Genomic DNA, 16,485 nt, shown 5'->3' with positions numbered 1-16,485 from the left:
CACAACAATATCTTCTTACCCAACCATTACACACTTTCATATTTCTCTGTACAAAACATATGCTTTCCACATGCTAAACTCAATCAATATGTTTAGAATATCTGCACAGAATTCCCGAAAGTGACTGAACTAAGAGTGAGGGCTGAATTACAATAAATTATCACATCAGACAAGGTCATTTATACTCTTGTGAAGAACACACGGGTATATGCAGGTAACTGCTGACCTACAGGCACGCATGCCTCAGAGCGAAGCTGAATACAACTCAACAATGGAAAAAACAAAACAAAAAAAAAAGCTTTATAAAGATTACATAATATCCTGCCCTTTGTGAAGTAAGTTTGAATCATGCAAGAAACATCCTGTGTTCAGTATCTGTTCAAATACAATTAAATTCAAAACATCTGTATCAGGCTTATTAAGGTAACACTCTGAGGCTCATATTTTGATGGTCCACTGTTGACATTCCATTAACTATAAGTAACTTTGCAACTCCATGTCAACTAGCAGTCATCGGAGTATTAGCACACTGTGTGCTTAATATCTGCTAACATTTTATTTTGATGGTTCCCCAACAGACATTCGAATGATTATAAGTAACTCTGCAAAAACATGTCAACTTATTCTACTAACCCTAATCTAACAGTCTACTTATGCTCTATATGAGAGTTAGTTGACATGTAGTCGCAAAGTTACGTATAGTTACCATAGCTATCAAAATTGTAATTGCTATTATATTTAATTAAAACTAAGCCATTACTTGAAATAAAATACATGTTATTTTATTTCAGTTAGATGCAAAGGTAACATTTCTCATTTTCATTTAGTTTAACTGCATGTACCAAAATAAGTAAAACTGAAATAAAAATTAATATAAACTATATAAACATAAAAAATGAATAAAGATGACAAAAACAACAGATTTAGGCTACTAAAACCTTAACTAAAATTAAAAAGAAAATGGAAAATATAAAGACTATAATATATATGAACAAAAACTATAATAGTATCGCAATGATAATAAAATACAACTATCTGCATAGCATTTAACAAAATGCATATCGTTCAAAAGCAGCATTAGGTACCAAGAGAGCTGGGAAAGCCATATTTAAACAGATTTACACACATAAACACATGCATTTCTGTTGGGGTTAGTAGCAGAACAGTCTGAGTGTTTGGACTGATTATATTCTTTGCAAATGTGGTAGACTCACACTGACACACACACACAATAATAAACACGCAAACAAACAAACAAACCCATAACAAACACATTTACAACACTGGGTTAAAGCCAATAAATGCTCAGTTGGAGAAAGATGAAGAAAGAAAAATGTTTGTGTGGATGGCGAGTTTCCTTCTTTAATACAAATTTATAGCTGAGCGGTTAACCTCATTTGGGCTACTGTGCCTAAGTAAACACAGCCACCGCTTCACTGACTTACTGAAATGTGCACACGAAAGTTTTTGTTTAAATGCATCACTATATCAAACAATTATTAAAATAAAATAAAAAATGTTGTGATTTTCTCACCCTCATGTTGTTCCAAACCCATCAGACTTCGAGGTTGCATTAAGTACGGTTGAGCTTCTGTTTACCATATTTGATGTGCTCTATGTATGTGTGTTGATTAGTGTTTGCATGTGAATAAAAGCCTAAAATAAATCAGTTAATCACAATAAAATGTGTCTCCTCCAGAAGCATGGATTAAATCACTCAATGTTGTTGTGTATTATGAATAAGAATTATTTGTTTTTCAATGTCCCTTTGTAGTCTTTGATGCATGAAAGTTTTGGTTTCATGGACTGTCAATGGATGGACAAATATGATTAGACAAAATGAAAAACGGTCTTCTGGAAGTCTTATGGGTTTGGAATGACATGAGGGGTCACTTTTAAAAATAAATGTTTTAAAAAGTGGTTCCCTTTCAGTCTCTCCCGTTGGGCCGCTGACGCTTATGGGAAAACTCCTGTTTACTCTGATGCTGAAGCCTGATTTGTTCACGTTCGTGTAAATGCACAGACTAATGGCGCTTCTACCTGGCAAAAGGGGAGGAGCCGACCACTATATAAGTCAGCTCTGAGCACCATTTCATCAGAATTTTTCTCCATCAGCAACGAAGATAATCTCCTCACTGAGTCTGCAAGCAAGAAGCTGAAGAAGAAAAAAAAAGAAGCTCAGCTTCCTGCTTGCCGCTGTGAGACGGAGCCCCCAGCATAAGCCAGAAGCCTTCCCCTGCGGCCATCCGATGCATTTAAGAGCAAATTTCTGAGCAAATTTCCAGTGGCATTGTTTCAAATGTCACACCGCGAGTGTGGCTTGTTCAGGGAACCCCTGCACGATGCAGATGGGCACGGTGAGTGCATCACCTGTCTGGGCTCACCGGGACGGAATGCTCTCTGCTAGTGGATTGCCTCTTTAATGAAGGCGGTCCAGCCCGCTCTGCTCTCCCGTTTCCTCTCTGACGGTGCAGCTCAAGCGTGCTTCACTCTCCCCCAATGCCTCGATTCGCCTGTGTGCTTCACACGTGAGGATCAGCACCCCTTGTCGGCTCTGAGCGGCTTAATTTCCTTCGGCGGATCTAAGGAGGAGGCTGTCACTGATGACACCATGTCATTGATGGCTTCAGATGCTGAAGAGTGGGCATGTTCCAGCGAAGAGCCTGAAACCTTACCTCTGACGCAGACAACACGGCCCAGAGTTGACAGAGAGCTGATCCGCATTCTAACCAAGGCTGTGGAGGCTCAGAAGAGGCGGTCACTGCGCATCTGTGTGCTGTGCATCAGCCCTGGGCTTGAAAGCCCATTAAGCACACCCATCTAAGCCCTGCAGGACTACCTCAGTCCTTGCAAGCAGGGCTTATTCAGCGGCTGGCCAGGCTGGCTCAGCGTTTCACATGATGGCAGTGCTCCAAGTATTCCAGGCCAAACTTCTCTGCATCATGGATGAGTTCGGCCAGAGTTCTGATGCCTTCAATGAGCTGCGCACAGTGACTAACTTGGCTCTGCGTACTACTAAGGCCACTGTGCAGGTGATCGGCAAGGCCATGGCCAACTTGGTGGTGCTGGAGCGCCACCTTTGGCTAAATCTGAAAGAGATCAGGGACGATGGCAAGGTCACCTTTCTGGACTCGCCAGTCTCTCCCAAGGGACTGTTTGGCCCTTCCGTGGATGGATGTGCCAAGCAGTTTACAGCAGCACAGAAGTCATCCCAGGCAATGTGTCACTTCCTGCTGAATCGCTCCAGTGCAGTGGTTGTTTCAAGTCGCCAGAAGGCTCTATCCTCTCAGCAGCCTGCCAAGTCAGCGCCACCTCAGCCCCAGCCTAAACCTGAGGGACCCTGAGCCTCAGAAGCTGTCCTGATCAAAACGCAGAGAGGAAGAGGAGTGGGTCAGTTCTCGCCAAGGCCGGAACTCCCTCGAAGAAGTCTCCATCCCTCCACATAGCACTGAGTATTGCAAACTACCGCTGTGATAGCAGACCCACATACTCAAAAGAGCATTTCTCCAATCCTCATTACCACGAATGTCACTTTCCTGCCCCCGTGTGTTGAACTACCATTCAACAAACTAAAACCACTTGCCATCTGGCTTCAGGCTTGGAAAGCTATCCCGGATGTGTCAAGTTGGGTTCTAAAAACCATAGAATGAGGCTACTCGCTTCAGTTCGCTCACAGACCGTTTTGCATCAGAGGTATCATTCAAAGTTCGGTATGGGACAACAATGCTCATGTTCTCCGGTCTGAAGTACAAACACTGCTTGCAAAAGGAGCTGTGGAAATGGTTCCTCTAACGAACAGCGAGACACGCTTTTGCAGCTGTTACTTCCTTGTTCCCAAGAAAGATGATGGGCTCAGACCCATTCTCGATATCAGGCATCTGAACCGCTTGCTAATGAGATGGCTGTTCAAGATGTTGACTTTGAAACAGATCTTCATGCAAATATGCCGTGAGGACTGGTTTCTATCAGTGGATCTGAAAGATGCTTACTTACACATCCAGATAGCCCCCCATCACAGACCGTTCTTGAGATTCGCATTCGAGAGAGTGGTCTATCAGTATAAAGTCCTGCCATTTGGACTCTATCTGGCCCCACGCACATTTACGAAGTGCATAGATGCAGCTCTTTCCCCTCTGAGACAGATGGGAATCCGAATTCTGAATTACCTGTGACATCTGGTCTTAGCCAGATCACTGTCCTTCTGAGGATAGTTATCGATTCTGACCGGACCCGGGCATAGATTACACCAGAACACTCCCTGACTATTCAGCTATCCGGCTGACGGTGTCTTTCAAACTAGGGACTTCACATCCTCTTGTCTTCACCTCAGAAGACAACTTTCACTGCCCAATTTATTTTTTGAAGCAGCAAGATGCCCTGGACCACGATTGACCCAGCGCTCGCCTGTATGCCTTCCCCCACATTTGCCCTGCTTCCTCAGGTCATCAGATGGGTCAGGTAAGTCAGATGCTCAGTCCTCTTAGTGGCCCCACTCTGGAGGAATCAGATGTGGTTCCCCGAGTTGATTCAGCTGCTATCGGCAGCCCTTTGGCTGATACCACTGAGGAAGGACCTTCTCTTGCAAGTGAAGGGCATGATTTGGCATCCCCGGCCAGAGCTGTGGAGCCTTCATGTTTGGTCCCTTGATGAGAGCCTTTGCAGCTCCCTGCGAGTGTAACTAATTCCATTCTAGAGACTAGCTCCATCTACAAGACGTCTTTGGCCCCTTAAATCATTAGTCTTCTCTGACTGGTGTACAGCAAGGAACCAGGACCCGTCATTGTGCGACGTGTCCTACGTGCTAACCTTTCTACAAGAGCTGCTGGATAAGGAGCGCACCCCTTCCATGCTCAAAGTATATGTGACAGCCATCTCTGTGAATCATTCTCTCATGGCTGGCCAGTCAGTCAGCAGAATCAACCTAGTCATTAAGTTTCTGAGGGGAGCTCGAAGATTGAATCCACCTCGCCCTCATACTGTGCCAATTTGGGACTTATATATAGTCCTCAGGGCCCTGCGAGGTCCTCCATTTGAGCCGCTCCAGTCGGCCGACTTGCGGGCCCTGTCACATAAGACCGTGTAGCGTCTGGACCAATCATACACACGTTCTTTTTTTTTGTTGTTATATTTAACAAATACTCCGTAACACCCCTCAATCAACAAACCAACTATTAGGGTCTATGGACCCTTCCTCCAAAATGCATCTAACACCTCAGAAAGGCAGAACAGGCCTCTGGTTCCATGGGAACCAATGCTGATAACACTGGTTTTATTGCCCAAAGGAATGTGGGCAGAGCAACTCTCACTCATTTTCCTCATAGGAAAGACACATAATGCCCAGAGAAATGGACTGTGCTCTAATTAATTAATAGACAAACCTTTCTTTGAATGAATACGCATATCCTCAGGTCCTTTTTGGTTAATATTACTGTTCTTGTATATTGTATTTTGTATTGTATACTGTTTTATGCATGCGTTATGATAGATCACTAGTTAATATAGCCTCACCTATGCCATGATTGGTATCTATGACAGTGTATGTTATATGTTGATACCTATGCAACACATTAGTATTATAACCCCTCACCCAACACCAGACTCGGTGCCTATATGACTGTGAACGACCTTCATGCCTGTGGTTACCATGGCAACCAGGACACCTCAGCCAGACCAGATCAACTTTACGACCTAAAAGTATGTAGAGAGAATCTCCGTCCCTCCTGTTTGGTCTCTATGAATTTGTATTCTGATGATCTAAATGAGAGTGTATATTATATGCTGATACCTATGCAACATATTAGTGTTCTAAGAATCTTTAATAGTTTGTATATCAACATCCAATCCAGTTACATATGAAAATACCATGCTTGGAGACAAAGAGTCATAAACTTTCCCTCCTAAAGTTCAAGACACCATTGGCTCTTTGATCCCCCAGAGGTGTGACCTCGATAGAAGATAAGGGCCTCACACCAGTGACCCACCTTAAGTCTGCGGTTCTGTTAGTTTCTGAGGAGATGAGGATGTGAGCTAGAAACTCTTCTGCAACCCTTAAGTCTGCGCCAGGCTTCGGCCTTGTCTTTACATTCACCAACGATCCTAGGATCTCAGCTGACGTCTCTCTTAGCTCTTGTCCACTTTCCACTGGGAATAAACTCCCAATCACCATCAAGTCAGAACATCTTTGAACGTCTCCAGTGTGACCATGCTCTGAATCACATATGAAATCAGTCCAATAGATGGGCGAGACGTCATGGGCAGGTGACGTTGCGACCAGGAAGCTATAAAAGATCCTTGGATCTTAGCCGATGTCTCTCTTAGCTCTTCATCACCTTCATCTGGGAGAAAACTCTCCCGACCACGACAGAGTCAGTATAACATATTTTTGGATTTCATCACTCTTCAAACCCGGAAGAACGTGATCACGATTCCTACACACCATCAAGACTTTCATCTGAGACTGCTTGTTCAAGGCCAAGGCAATGCAAGTATTGTACATTTAACTAAACGAAACAGAGGTTTATGATAAGCTGTAGACCCCGTTATAAAATGGCACTGATGGTTTTACTCTTTTCATAGCTTCACTCTCTGGTTTTCCTGATGGTTTCATCCATCAAGTCTCATTTGCCCTTTCCCCATGTATGAGTGATTGTATGTTTGTTTGTTTAGACTAGTTATGTGTGTTAGCGTTTAGTTAATAAAACTTTTGTACACAAATTACATGAGTTTCTGGTTACTGTCATCACTTGTATATAGTGTCCCTTTACGATCCGATCTATAGCCACATGCTCTAATGCGTTACTGTAAGAAAGTTATTTTCTGTGGCCACGAAAATGTCCTTTCTTAGAGTTGATATGAAATTATACTGAACGTTTGCTGGACGAACAGATTAGTTGATTGTAATATTAATTCTGCTACAGTTACTACTGGCAGCTGAGGTAAATAATTGTAATTAATTATAATTAATTGTAATTATTTATATACATTTCCCTTTTGAGCTAATTTGCTACAACCGTCCACCTTCTGGTTTTCGCATCAGTCAAGCGAATGGGTGACCTGCAATCACTGTCAGTCGTTGCTTCAAGTCTTGAGTTTGGGAGTCGTCCTCAAACTGAGACACGGCTATGTGCTAAAAGTGCTCTCCACTCCGTTTCAGAGCTCAAGTCATCACCCTCACTCCTAGGGCTGCACGATAAATCGAAATGGAATCGAGATCGTGATTCGACAGAAGCTGCGATTGTCATGCGTATCTTTCAGTGAAGCACGGTTCTGTGATCAGCAGTAAATCTCCATCCAAAGGCCAGAGTACAGAACCAGCTTTTTTAACTAAATGCGCATGACAATCGCATTCGATTAATCGTGCAGCCCTACTCACTCCCCAATTCAGAAGGTGAGCAGGGTCCTAATCCACTCTACCTGGTTCCGGCTCTTAGAGTGTATGTTGAGTGTTCTGGCCCATTTAGGCACTCAGAGCAGCTCTTTGTATGCTTCGGGGGCCACTCTAAAGGGCTGCCGGTTACGAAGCCGAGACTATATTGTTGGATAGTCGATGCTATAGCCCTGGCTTATGCCTCAGCGGGCCTGCTGTGTATTATAGGTGTGAGGGCCCGGCAAAGGAATGGCTTCCTCCTGGGCGTGGTCCAGCGGGATTTCTATAGGTGATATTTCTACTAGATTTTATAACTTGGACGTCGCTGCCTTGCAGGCATGGATCTTGTCTTCTATTCTACCTCGGTTCCCTGAGATAAGGGAATGAACATTGCGTATTTTTCATTTTTTTGATCAGCTATCCCTTTAAGAATAGAACCTTACTCTAGGTAAGCAGCCAAATTCTGATGTGAATACTTGACCAATGCATTTAAAACACGAGTTGTACCAACATGATTTTTTTTTTTGTGTTACTGGCAGTAAAAAATTTCAAGTACTGAAAAAGTGCTAATGTCTGTGTCATTATTCCAGATGTTATTATTCAGGCATCTAGCTCTAAAGGAATCAACAGTGCCCAGTATTCCACGCCTTTGAGACATCATGCGATATTTTCAAGACCAAATTGGCATGTAATTATAATATTGTTAGCAGACAAATTGTCCAGGGAAAAAAAAGAAGCTTATTCAAGAACTGATTAGATTAGATGCATTTAATCTAGTAGAAGAGTGGCAGTCTGACTGGATTTAACATTGGATATCCATTAAACATCTGAGCATAGTGTTTGCATGATGAAAACAAACAAAAACACACAAACAAACAAGTGGAGGGAACAGATCGTTTTGAAGATAATACCATCTAAAGCAGATTTCCTGGAAGCCTCATGTCACAACTGAAGCGAGTGCACTTTCTAATGAAGCTCGACAAGAAGCAACTTGACACCATTGTCCTTGCTCCCATGCTGATGCGACAGAAACACGCTGTTCTGACATTCTATTGCATGATCTCGTCATAAATGCTGTTGAGATGAAGAATGAAGAGATCAAAAGTGAGGCCGTGATCAAATCGCTCTGGGTGCTGTTTGATCAAACTATTACATCATTGAAACCAAAAGGGGAAATATCAATATCGTCTTTCAGACGTCAGTTTTACATACATTCTAAATCATAAACATCTTAAAGACATTTTTAAACGTCTATTTGACGTCTGATAGGAAATGTCTTATAGATGTATTGCAGATATGAGCAAACACTCTAAAAAATATGTCTTGTAGATGTAAATGCAGACGTCAAATAGACATTTCCGTGATGTACGTGTGCTATCAGGGTACAGGCAAACAGATGCGCCCAGAATATGAAGTCAACACATTAAACTGCACATGAAGCGCTTTCCCATAGAAAACCATTATCAAGAAAATGATTAATGTCTCTTAATGCATTAAGATAAAATCTATTAATAAAACATGCTATGTACAAGAAACCTAGAATATGAATGCATCATGCAAAGTTTAAGCATTTTCCCACAAAAAAACATTACAAAGAAAATGCTTAACATGCTATTTAGTGTGTTGCATTCATATTCTCTTTGCCTGTATATACAATATGAATCGTCAATAAGGTGTATACTGAATTTGATCTTTTAATATCGGTTTTCACGTTAAGTGTTTTAGAACATCCTGCTGTTGAAGTGATTGAAATATTGTGACATGCGCTTTGTGTGTGCCAAAAACTTGCAGTTTGTTCACATATCTTTGTTTTTCTTTTTTTGAGAGATGATCTAAATATTCATGGATTGATACAAAAGGTATATTGACAGGCCTGCGCTGCAGGTTTTTGGATGTTTTGCCCTCCAGGTCTCCACACCAGTCATATGACTGAAAAGTATGAGCTGAAATAAAGCTAAAATAAAATAAAATAGAAATATTAGATGAAAAACTTAAACTTTAAAAACGTCTCGGGTTACACATGTAACCATGGTTCCCCGAGAGGGAACGAGACGCTGCACCCCCTAGGGGGCACATTGGGGAATGCAGTCTGCATGACCGGTGTCTGAAGCACGTGTGAAATCATGTCAATCTATTGGCCCACCTGGCCCATGACGTCATAGGCGGGATTCCCGGAAGTATAAAAGGGCACCTGCCGAGTACGTCATCCACTTAGCTGTCTGAAGGAGACGTAGACAGGTAGGCCGAAAGCATGGCAAGGGGGTGCAGCATCTCGTTCCCTCTCGGGGAACCATGGTTACATGCATAACCCGAGACATTCCCCTTCTAGGGAACTCTTCGCTGCGCCCTCTAGGGGGCACATTGGGGAACGCAATCCAACCAAGCCATGCCGAGACACATGCCTGTCCACCTGGTGGAGGAGCACCAAGGAAGTGACATAATACATCAAGCCTTTCCTCAGAAGGAGGCCATGCCATTGACGCCACGTGCCACTCACGCAACTTGGCAGAAACGGGAAATCCGAATAGATAAAGGAAACATCCCACCCAAGTTAAGAGCACAGCTATCACAGATGGCTATGCTATATGAGCAGAACTAGCCTGGACACACAAGACCACTGAAGAGGCTAACAGAAAACCTCCAGAGGAGCTCAGAGATCCCAAAGGGGAGTAACTGCTGAGCTAGAACATGGCTATCCTCGGATAGCTATGCCCCTAAGGCAGTGGTCAAAAAACTGGCCCGCCAGCAATAATATCTGGCCCGTGCCCGCAGCCAGATTATTTTGATAGCGGCTGGTTCTGAAATAGATCTGTCATGACAGCAACAGTTACTCACAATCAGAGTATGTGAGTGGAGCGGAGCGCGGAGTGGAGCGGTGTGATTTTGACTGGAGCGAGGAGCAGATTTTTTAAAAGTCAGAGTGTGGTTTTCACTCGCTCCAAGAGCGCTCCATGACGACTACAATTCATGCCAACAGCCTGTAATATAACTGCCTTTTCACTCGCTACAAGAGCGCTCCACCAATGCTCCATCACGAGTACAATTCATGCCAACAGCCCGTAATATAACTGCACATTTAGCAAGAATTCACATGTTAAACATATTTAGCTAGCTTGATAGGGAAGGATCACTTAAATCAGAAAAAATGTGAAGCTATATGATGACGGCAATGGACATAAGCGGGAAGTTATAGTTCTCAAGGAATTTGTTTGTTCCTTCTAGATACTGAATATTTTCAGCTGAAAGCATGATTTAAACATGTACAACACTTTTTTACACGCAATCGCTCTCTCAATAAAGCATTCAAACAAATGTAATCTTGCAGTGCTACTTCATCTGTATCTGATTTCAAATGAGCAGAAATCTGTAAGAAATGCATCGATCTGTAGGTAAAACAACTGACAAAAACTTACTGTTATTTTCATCACAAACAAAATGTGCACCGCAAAAAGCAGCAATTATACCATTTAATGCTGGCAACCATGTTATTAGCTTGTCATGTGGTAGGAAAAAAAACACTAGTGTTCTAATAAGCCACTTTGAAACTCTGCTGTTATTTTATTAATTTTATTTTTTAATATACGTTATGAACAGAACTGTGATATTTCAAACATACTGAAATACTTTAGCTGCAGAGTGGTGTTTCAGCGAGGAGTGCAGCGGGAGCGGAAAATGGTGAACCCGGAGCAGAGTGATGATTAAATTATCGGAGCGCGGAGGGGAAATTGTTGACGCTCCACTCCACTCACATACTCTGTCGGACACCACCACACAAATGTGGCTTTTTGTTAATGACTGTCCTCCTACAGGATTTAACACAGAGTAACAGCTCACTACCAGTTACAAAAGACACTGTAACAGTCTGTCAAAGGCAATGTGCATTTTTCATCAATTAATTTCTGAAATTATCCTTTGACTATGTTCTGGCCCGCCATCTAGTGGCAATTTTTTTTTTTTGGTCCGATGCCAAACTTACTTGGCGACCCCTGCCCTAAGGTCTTATGAAGGCTTGTGGACCAGAATGATATATCAAGAGAGCCTCCCTACAGAGCTGCCCAGAGCTGGGCCATCTACTTACTACCCTAACAGGGGAGAAAGCACTGTCCAGGCAAGGGCTCAAAGAGACCGCTACTTAAAGACCCTAAGAGGGGAGCAGTCACTGAGCTAGCACATACCCAGGACCCAGCAAAGGCTACCAGACTGAAATTAAGATAGCGAGGCTCTAGGAAAAATGGCCACTCCATAGGAAGGCTCACCACAACCGCAGTGGGACACAGCTAGCCTCAGATAGCTGTATTCAGGTAAGCCCATCCCGCCATACCAATGGCCGGAATATAACCACCTTCAGATAGCACTGTCTAGGCAAGGGCTCAAAGAGACTGCTACTTAAAGACCCTAAAATGGGAGCAGTCACTGAGCTAGCACACAGATATCCTCAGATATCTATGTACTTAGGAAGGTATAAGAAGGGGAACCGACTGGAAAACTACCCAGACCACAAAGAGTGGGCTGTCTACTTATGACCCAAAGAGGGGAGACCACACTGTCTAGGTAAGGGCTCAAAGACCGCTACTAAAACCCTGAACAGGGGAGCAATCATTGAGCTAGCACACCGCTATCCTCAGATAGCTGGAATCTAGGAAAAAGGGGACCACCCCAGGAGAGGGCTCAGTGCAACTGCATTAAAACGCAGCTAGCCTCAGGTAGCTGTAGTTGATTAAGCCCCGTCCTGCCCTAGCAAAGGCTGGAATATAACCACCCTCAGGTGGCTATACCAAGGGTGTCCCAAACCCGTGTCAGTTCCCAACAGCACTAGGTAGCTTCCCCACAGAGCTGCTCAGACCACAAACAGCGGGCTATCTACTTACTACCCTAACAGGGGAGATAGCACTGTCTAGGCAAGGGCTCAAGGAGACCGCTACTTAAAAACCCTAAGAAGGGGAGCAGTCACTGAGCTAGCACATAGATATCCTCAGATAACTATGTAACTGGGAAAGGCTACGAAACTGAAAGGCATGGCTAGCCTAGATAGCCCTCCTGTAGAGCTGCCCAAACCACAAAGTGTGGGCTATCTACTTGCTACCCTAACAGGGGAGATAGCATTGTATAGGCAAAGGCTCAGGAGACCACTACTTAAAGACCCTCGGAGGGGGAGCGATCACTGAGCTAGAATATAGATATCCTCAGATAGCTATGTCACACAGGAAGGAGCTACCAGAAGCAGGACCGAACTACCAGACCATAGAAATGGGCTGTCTGCTTAACCCCAAGAGGGGAGACAGCACTGTCCGGACACAGGCTCTTCAAGAGACCGCCACTCAAACTAAAGTAGGGCCGAGCTTGCAGACAGCTATCCTCAGAAAGCGATCTTTCCTCTAGGCAAGGGGACCACTGCAATACCACCAGCAGTGGCTGTATAGTTAAACCCAGAAGGTGGAAACAGCACTGCTACCAAACAGCTATCCACAGATAGCTATAGTCTGGGAAGTGGTAATTGCAGATCAAAATTCAGCCAGCCTCAGATGGCTGTGTTTACAGTAAACATATCCTGCCACAACAGGGCTGGAATATGACCAACCTCAGATGGCCATGATACATAGATCCCCTAAACCAGGTCAGTCCACTTTAGGCTAGCAGCCATTGTGTCATTGACCAGAATCTCACAAGAGGGAGATTTCAGACCATCAGTAAAATATTCACTTCACAGCGGATATATAAACATCATTAGTCCGAAGTCAGGGCCTGATGCAAGCAGTGGTTGTTGATGCAAACATCTGCTCAACAGGGGGCATACTCGTGTATCCGCGCTTGGCCACACCCTCAACATTCGCATAATCTGCGTGTTGAATACGGTTTCCCCCAGGATTTAGATATCTCCGAGTGGAGATCTGGGAGAAACGGAAGACTCCCGGGGGGCTGGATGATCAAGACCAGCCAAAAAATGTTTATCTAGTCGGCCGCGAACCGGCTTCGGCTTCTGACGCGTTCATGCTAGATTGAGCTGTTTAGAGGCACGATCCATCACATCCAGCATATCCCCGTATGCACGGCAGATATCTCCGAGTGGAGATCTGGGAGAAACGGAAGACTCCCGGGGGGCTGGATGATCAAGACCAGCCAAAAAATGTTTATCTAGTCGGCCGCGAACCGGCTTCGGCTTCTGACGCGTTCATGCTAGATTGAGCTGTTTAGAGGCACGATCCATCACATCCAGCATATCCCGTATGCGCGGCTGGGAATGGCTGATGACGACTCGGTGCTCACACTCTCATCATCGTAACCAACCACATCAACCTCTTCATTTTCGTCACTATGACTAGAAGAGCCCAGCAGCGCACTATCAGGATCAGATGACTCCAACGACAGAGCGTCTGGATCCCGCAGCGAGCTAGAGCCCGCGGTAGAATTTTTTGAAAGATCCATGCCCTTCTCAAACTCTTCCGCGAGCTCAACCTGCGATCCCCACGAGTTGAGTTTCCGCCGTGCCTCAGCAGCAGCAGGACCCGACCCGTGAGGTGCAGACGCTTGCCCCTTTCTCCCCGAAAAAAGGGACAAACGTGATCGGAGCTGACGCATTGGAAATTATTCACAATGCTTACATTCGGTGCCCTCAAGCACCGAACGCACGTGCTCCTCCCCCAAGCACATAACGAACAAGTCGTGTGTGTCCTCAGGTGTCAAAAACGCATGCACTTCTTGAAACGCTCACCTGGGTTGACAGACATGGTAACACACTGCACTCCAAACAGACGGCTCCTGAAGACAGCAAAGAGGATGACGTACTTGGCAGGTGCCCTTTTATACTTCCGGGAATCCTGCCTATGACGTCATGGGCCAGGTGGGCCAATAGAATGGCGTGGTTTCACACGTGCTTCAGACACCGGTCATGCAGACTGCATTCCCCAATGTGCCCCCTAGGGGGCACAGCGTGGAGTTCTCTAGAAGGGGAACTTAAGTGAAAAACAAAAACACTGCCTTGACAACTAATTTAAATAAAATAAGTACTAAAATTACTGAAACTAAAACTTAAATCGAAATAAGATTATTAAAATATATAAAAAAATAAAGCAAAAAATGACTGGAATTAAAATTAAACTGAATAAAATTAAAATAAAAATGGAAAATGATAATGAATAAACAATATTACAATAACACTGGTGTACGGCCTATTTGCTTTGTGATACGACTGGCACGGTGGTTCTCATTCGGCGAACAAATTTAGAGCTTTAGACCCAACATCATCTTTCTCGTTTGTTTGCCCATATTGGTAAGTACCTGGCTCTTGATGATGTCATCGTCCCGGTGGATTTGTAGGACATAGCCGCTATTGCACGTGACAGTGCAGCGCGCTCCATTGAAGTAGCCGCCGTCGCTGCACTGCACCTCTGCATTCCGAATCAGTGGCTCTTGGCAATCAATAGCGTCACAGGAGTAATGAACACAGCTGAAAACAAAAACAAAAATTAAAATTAAAATTATACGTGACAGTATTCTATTTATTTGAGCCGTTACAATTACATGGTAATGCAGGGGTTTTCAGCAAACTTCCAAGATGACATTTTTTCCTTCCCTGATTGAGAAGTAAAATATTGCTAGGAAACATAGAGGCAGTGAGTGAACTTCAATTTAAATCAGTGAGACATAAATCTGCTAAATTTGAGCTCTGGATATTTAATTTTACTCACTGAAGCAAAAAAAAAAAAAAAAGGTACCTATTCATGAAACCACATATTTTTAGCACCTTTACAGTAATGGACTATGTGCAATTTAACCGGATGCCTTTAGAGGCTTTCATAAACTTACGTTTCACTTCAGCACTTTTTTTTTTTTCAAATGAAAGTCAATTTCTGTTTTTCTCAAGAAAAGAATGTTTGTTAGGAAATTGAGAGGATTGTGGGGGAGTTTTGGTGTCTGATGTCTACACTGCTCTTTGTTACATAAAGAGTAATTCATGTGGCCAGATGAACAATGCTGGACAAATTGTGAGCTAAACTCTATGCTCAGAAAGAGAAAAAAAAGCCAGTGGGAAGGAAAAATAAATCTCTACTGGAGTCAGTTTGTAAATGCAGAGCTGGCATTTTTCAACTCTTAGCTGAGCAAGTAGAATCCTGCCAGATCTGGCGGTGGTCAGAGGGGCAAACATGAGGTGTGGGAGCTTTCGGTAAGCAAGAAATTAAGAAATATGGTTTAAGGTTTCAGACACTTTTTTTTCTTAAAGCGGAAGATCATGAAAATAAGCTCCTCCTGGAATCACTAAAATGTTGTTTTATGTTATCTTTTTGCATTTTTATTTCCTCCACTCACAGTATTGGTCCATGTATTTAATCAGTTAGTTAACATAAGATTTCAAGCTGTTTCAGCTATGTCCTGTGATATGCTAGATAACTAACTAACTAACTAAATAACTAAATATTAAAAGTCAATTTCTGTGTAATGCATGCAGTTTTAATAGGCTGGTTTTAACTGAGGGTCTACATTAGGGATGTAATGGTATGAAAATTTCTTATCACGATTATAGTGACCAAAATTATCACGGTTATCAGTATTATCACGGTATTGTTAAAATGTGCTGGAGATGTTCAAAAAGTACCGACACATAAATCACTTCATCACGTTTTATATTTAAAAATCAACAAACAACAAATAAAATGACTTTTTGTTTGCATAATAACTAAAACAATAACATTACCAATGATGTTTGGATTTAAAAATGCCAACTTGACTGACAACAGTTTAATAACATGTTGAAATATATGTAAATGTTCAAATAAAGCTTTGAAAAAGTTTAATAAAAAGGTAAACCTCACATTTCAGCCTTTAAATAAAGAAAAGATATAAGTCAAAATGATAATTGATTAATAAATGATTGTATGTATTTTATCTGCTCCATAAATAATTCTAGATAACTTATCTGAATTGTTTAAATGTGTAGAATCCACATAAACTTGTTTTTCATCAACCGGTCAAAATTTACAGCAGGGCATGCAAATTAGGTCCGTTTTTGGCCAGACAGAAACTGCACACAGACTAAATGTAAATATAGGTCTCTGTAAATCCACTCTCTGACAGCAGGTGGCGCTTATGGAAAAGCTGAATTAGAGCTGTTTCCCGTAACCTCC

General features: G+C 43.0%; 1 pseudogene; it reads right to left on the bottom strand.

The window, feature by feature from the left end:
• LOC107683756 (pappalysin-1-like) overlaps positions 1–16,485 on the bottom strand; it is a 133,669-nt pseudogene that overhangs the window by 47,741 nt on the left and 69,443 nt on the right.

Source organism: Sinocyclocheilus anshuiensis, unplaced genomic scaffold, assembly GCF_001515605.1.
Source record: "Sinocyclocheilus anshuiensis isolate Anshui unplaced genomic scaffold, SAMN03320099.WGS_v1.1 scaffold1549, whole genome shotgun sequence".
Lineage (NCBI taxonomy): Eukaryota > Metazoa > Chordata > Actinopteri > Cypriniformes > Cyprinidae > Sinocyclocheilus > Sinocyclocheilus anshuiensis.
The sequence above is the reverse complement of the archived record's forward strand: the minus strand, read 5'-3'. Positions and strand labels throughout refer to the sequence as shown.